The 5,884-nt window shown below is 38.3% G+C and overlaps 1 pseudogene; it reads left to right on the forward strand.

Moving 5' to 3' along the window:
* Positions 1–5,254: 5,254 nt before the first annotated feature.
* LOC143386030 (small nucleolar RNA SNORA40) lies at positions 5,255–5,361 on the forward strand (annotated as a pseudogene).
* Positions 5,362–5,884: the final 523 nt, after the last annotated feature.

A 5,884-nucleotide genomic window follows, 5' to 3' on the forward strand; every position in this document is an offset into this window, starting at 1 on the left:
TCATGGCTTCTGTGGCTCTGTGCTCCTGGAAGAGCAGAGCCAGGCCCCTGACAAGGCTGCCTGGGTGGGGTGGATGGGGAGGGGGCAGCCTGGTTGTGTGTCCATCTCCCAGCCTCCAACTCCACTTTGGAAAGCAAACATTTCACCTGATAATCTTAGTACATCACCTGGGTGGCTTTGCCCATGCTGGCTCCTTGTGTCCCACCAGGCAGAAATCCTGCAAGAGACCCCAGGCATTGCAGTGGAACAGGGCAACCAACTGTGAGGACCAGTGCTCCAGCCATCCACAGCTCCCAGGTCAGCCTGGACAGTTGGCCTTTTCACCCTGGTGCTGTCCATGGTGCTGAGGACAGGAAGGGCCGGGATTACAGAAAATACCTACCCATTTGTCACTCTGAAATAACCATATTACCAAAAGCACTATACAGATTCAATGCAACTTCAATCAAAATCTCAATGATAGTCCTCACAGAAATAGAAAAGGCAATCATAAAAATTACCTAGAAAAATAAGAGACCCAGAATACATAAAGCGATCCTTAGCAAGAAGAGTGAAGCAGGTAGAATCACTATACCAGACCTGAAACTATACTACAGAGCAATAGTAACAAAAACAGCATGGTATTGGCACCAAAATAGAGTTGTTGACCAATGGTACCAGAACAGAGGACATAGAGACAAACCCACATAATTACTGTTATTAGACAAAGGCACCAAAAACATATATTGGAGAAAGGATATCCTCCTTCAACAAATGGTGCTGGGAAAACTGGAAACCCATACAAAACAAAATGAAATCAAGCCCCTATCACTTATCATGCACAAAATTCAACTCAAAGTGGGTAAAGACCTAGGAATTAAACCAGAGACCCAGCACCTAATAGAAGAGAAAGTAAGCCCAAATCTTCACCATGTCAGATTAGGCCCCAACTTTCTTAATAAGATTCTTATAGCGCAAGAAATAAAACCAAGAATCAATAAATGGGATGGATTCAAACTAAAAAGCTTCTTCTCAGCAAAAGAAACAATCAGTGAGGTGAGTAGACAACCTACAGAATGGGAGCAAATCTTTACCACAAGCACATCAGACAGAGCACTAATCTCTAGGATGCATAAAGCACTCAAAAATCTTAACACATACACAAAAAATAACACAATCAATAAATGGGCCAATGAACTGAACAGACACTTCTCAGAAGAAGAAACACAATCAATTAACAAATACATGAAAAAATGTTTAACACCTCTAGCAATTAGAGAAATGCAAATCAAAACTACTCTAAGATTTCATCTCACTCCAGTCAGAATGGCAGCTATTAAGAATACAAACAACAATAAGTGTTGGCGAGGATGTGAGGAGAAAAGCACACTGATACATTGCTGGTGGGACTGCAAATAGGTGTAGCCAATAGGAAAGCAATATGGAGAATCCTTGGAAAAACTGGAATGAACCACCATTTGATCCAGCTATCCTACTCCTCGGTTTACACCCAAAGACATCATACTACAGGGACCCACATCAATGTTTACAACAGCACAATTCACAACAGCTAAACTGTGGAACCAACCTAGGGATAAAGAAAATGTGGTATATAAAACAATGGAATATTATTGAGCATCAAAAGAGAATAAAATCATGGCATTTGCAGGTAAACGGATGAAGTTGGAGAATATTATGCTAAATGAAGTCAGCCAATCCCAAAAAACAAAATGTTGAATGTTTTATCTGATATGAGGATACTTATCCATAATGGGGATGGTGGAGGGAGCATGGGAGGAATGGAGGAACTTTAGATAGGGAAAAGGGGAGGGAGCGGAATGGAGAGGGAAAGGGGTATAGGCAAGATGGTGGAATGAGATGGACATCATTACCCTAAGTACATATATGAAGACACAAATGGTGTGATTCTACTTTGTATATAACCAGAGGCATAAAAAAATGTGCTGTATGTTTGTACTATGAATTGAAATGCACTCTGCTATCATATATAACAAATTAGAATAAATAAATAAATATTTAAAATATAGACATTGTGTTTCTCAGTTTTAAAAATGTTATAATAGGGTCTGGGATTATAGCTCAGTGGTACTACCTAGCTTGTGTAATGCTCTAGGTTCCATCCCAATACTAAAAAATATAATAATAACCTTAATATAGTCACCATATTAGACTAAGGAGAAGGATAGTTTAAAATATTCTTACTCAAATCCAATCTCTAGCTTCAACATCCTCATTTATGACACAAGATCAGTTATGTCTACCTATTAAGGTGGTCTTAAAAGTTACATGAGATATGACATGATGGTGTTTTGTGAACTGTGAGTCTATGATGATTATGACCTTCAATAGTAGTGTAAATATTTCTGGTTCTATGATATGCATTGACACTTATTCCTAAAAATATCTATCTCTGATGCTGAAATTTCAGGCACTCCCTCACTGACCCACCACCCTATGGACATGTTTCTTCAGAAGGTAGGCCCTTCCTCCTATCTGTAAAATGCCATGTAAAATGTGGCAACAAAATGAGATAATGCATTAAATTGCTAGGCATATTTAATGCCTTGTCCCTTGCCCTGGAAGATAGGATATGTGGTTAGCAGTGCTGCGTCCACCTCTACTATTTACTTCAAACCTCTTTAAAAGGAGAAGACTAACAGATATTCACCAAACGTCATATCACTCCTTTTCAAAAGACAAAAACAAATAAGTACATCCTGCTACTACAAATGTGAACGAAGCAAAGTAAGTTATAATCTATTTGCTTCATTTAAGAGGTGGGACATTGTGCTGAAAAGTAACCCAGGCAGCATTTTTTTTCATGTAAAGGTAATAAAATTACCCTCAGGATGGTCCCCAGCTGTAGCATTCTAAAATGGACCATTTTTAGTAAATTTAACTTAATAGTGTGCTGGCAGCTGTTTTTCCAGAAGGCCCTGATTGAGGCCCTGATCTGCCTGGCTTCTTGTCCTCCAAACAGTTATGATGGACAAGGTGACCTTAAAAAAGTAAACAATTTGCACAGCCACATGAAAGGCCCCACCTTCCAAGGTACCGCGGGACCTTCAGGCTCTTCTGGTCTCTGAATCATTTTTCCTACCATAGCGACATCTCAGTAAATATATAAACATTTTGGGATTTTCAAAAATATCAATATTCAAAGTCACAAAACATGCAGCCATTACCATTTTTCATCCCACTTTGTTATAAATCAGTTTTATTAGACAAGTTTCCATTTGAGGAAACACGGGCACTGACTGGTTAAGTACCTGAGAGCCACAAAGTCAGTCAGGTGTTTTGACAGGACCACAGTCTAGAATTCTTTACTTTCATCTCCATAGTGAAATCATCAGACCATCTCTTTTCTCATTATGGCATTATTTATTTTAGTCCAAAATCAATGAATAGGCACAGTAAAACACACAGTAAAAATTCATTTCTCCCCAGTGACCTAACAGGGAGTCAATAAATTGAACTTATTTCATGCTTCACAAAAAACATGATAATATGAGTAGTTAAGGCAATTTATAAAGCACCTATATTTCAACTAGTTTCAGGTCACCAAACAAGATACACATATGGACTTTTGAAAACTACTTGTAGTAAAAATAATTTTTAAAACTAGGAGCTATTTTAAGTTAGACTCTTAGGTATTTTTGTCTGTTTATTTTGTGGTACTGGAGATTGAACCCAGGGGTGCTCTAACCCTGACTGACAACCCCACCCTTTTGTATCTTTTTTATTGTTTTTAATACTTTTTAATTGTAGATGGACACAATATCTTTATTATTTATTTGTTTGTTTATTTATTTATTTTGGTGCTGAGGATCAAACCTAGTGTCTCACACATGCAAGGCAAATGCTCAACCACTGAGCTACAAACCCCAGGCCCCTGTTTTTAGTTTTTTGAGACAGGGTCTTGCTAAGTTTACCAGGCTAGCCTTGAACATGCAATCCTTTACTTCAGCCTCTGTAGTCACTGGGATTACAGGTGCATGACACCATGCATGCCAGTTCAAGTTAAGACTCTTATAGTATATGTAAAAATTCAGATATAAGTTATGTTTCTAAAACCAAAACATAAGTAAAATTTAGAATATATATTTTTTTCCATCTTGAATAGACCAAAACAATAAAACTTGATTGGCATTAACCAAAAGTATTTTCTTTATACCAAGTGAAAAATATTATTCTATCTCTTTATGTATGTGGTGATGGTGTTGTCCCTTATGCACAGCAGACAAGTGTTCTACTACTGAGTTACATACCCAGCCTAGAAATGTAAATGTTTAGAAAAATTATTTACTCTAAAGATTCTAGAGGTCATTGAACAAAAATGAGGGTATGAGATTCTTCTTCTTCTCCCCCTCCCCTTCCCCCTTCTTCCCCTTCTTCCTCCTCCTCCTCCTCCTCCTCCTTCTCCTCCTCCTCCTCCACCTCCTCCCAGATATTGAGGAGGAGGGGCCATTAACCCCTGAACCACATCCCCTTTTTATTTTTTATTTTGAGACAAGGTCTTGCTAAGTTGCTTACAGCCTCACTAAGTTGCTGAGACTAGCTTTGAGCTTGCCATACTCCTGCCTTGGCCTCCCAAGCTACTGGGATTACAGGCATGAACCATTGTACCCAGCAGGTTATGTGATTCTTTGGGGTTATAAATTATTTTTCTATTACTGAAAGTATTAAAATACATTGAATCATCTCTTTGTTGAACCTTGGGAGATTCCCTAAATCAGCTGGTGGCTAGACCAGGTAAATGGTAAGAACCATTCCAACTGTGAATGCCTACAACTTGGAAGTGATGGAAAAGGTTGATCAGAGATTGCTGGGCCATTAATTTCCCTGTTTATCACCTGAGGATGGGGCTCAAGGGCCCCCACTATATTGTTTTATTCCCATCCCCTTCCCCTTCTCTGCACCTAGGGGTCAGTGATCCTTCCAACCCCCTAGAGTTGCCTTGTATTTGACAGAGTCCACACATACTCAACAATTGTCCTGCTATGATACTCTTCAAAACTTAATTTATACAGAAAGTAGTTATTTAAAACTGTGAGAGCCAGCAGAATACAACAGACACCAGAATGGCAATATGTAAATCAATGGTTGTGCAACTGATGTGATTCTGCAATCTGTATATGGGGTAAAAATGGGAGCTCATATCCCACTTGAATCAAAGTGTGAAATATGATATATCAAGAACTATGTAATGTTTTGAACAACCTACAATAAAAATTAATTAAAAAAAAACTGTGAGAGCACTTGTGTGTATTATTGTTTAACTTATGGACAAAGACTTGTAGACAAGTGCAACCCAGAACTCATTGTTCAGTATGAGTTATGATACTTATAAGCAGGAATACTATATCTAAGATGTGATGGGATACTGATAAATGAGAAGGTTGGTTCTAAGATTAAGAAGTTAATAAAAAGCACAGGTCATAAGGAAAAAAACTGTGTTACAATACAATTAAAGAAAAAGCTTTATACTGTGTTGTGATTCAGATTAAGCAAAAGAAGAGTAATAAGTACCTGATAATAGTGTTTGCTATGGTTTGAATGTGTCCCCCAAGGGTGCATTCATGTGCTGTGATTGTGGTCCCCAATGTGGTGGTGTTGAGTGGTGGGCATCATCCCTTACTCTGGCTTCCTTTCACATTATGCGATCTCTCCTTCTTTACATGCTCCTGTCATTGTGGTGCATTCACTTTCAAATGATGCTACCAAGAGAAACTGACCAGGACTATGTTCTCTGAATTTTCAGCCTCTAAAACTTTGAACTAAATAAACCTCTTTCATTTATAAATACCTGACCCACAAGTATTTTGTTGTAGTAATGGAAAGCAAGCTAATACAGTGTTGAACAAAAAGTGATCTCCCATGTCAT

Source organism: Callospermophilus lateralis, assembly GCF_048772815.1.
Source record: "Callospermophilus lateralis isolate mCalLat2 chromosome 11 unlocalized genomic scaffold, mCalLat2.hap1 SUPER_11_unloc_3, whole genome shotgun sequence".
NCBI lineage: Eukaryota > Metazoa > Chordata > Mammalia > Rodentia > Sciuridae > Callospermophilus > Callospermophilus lateralis.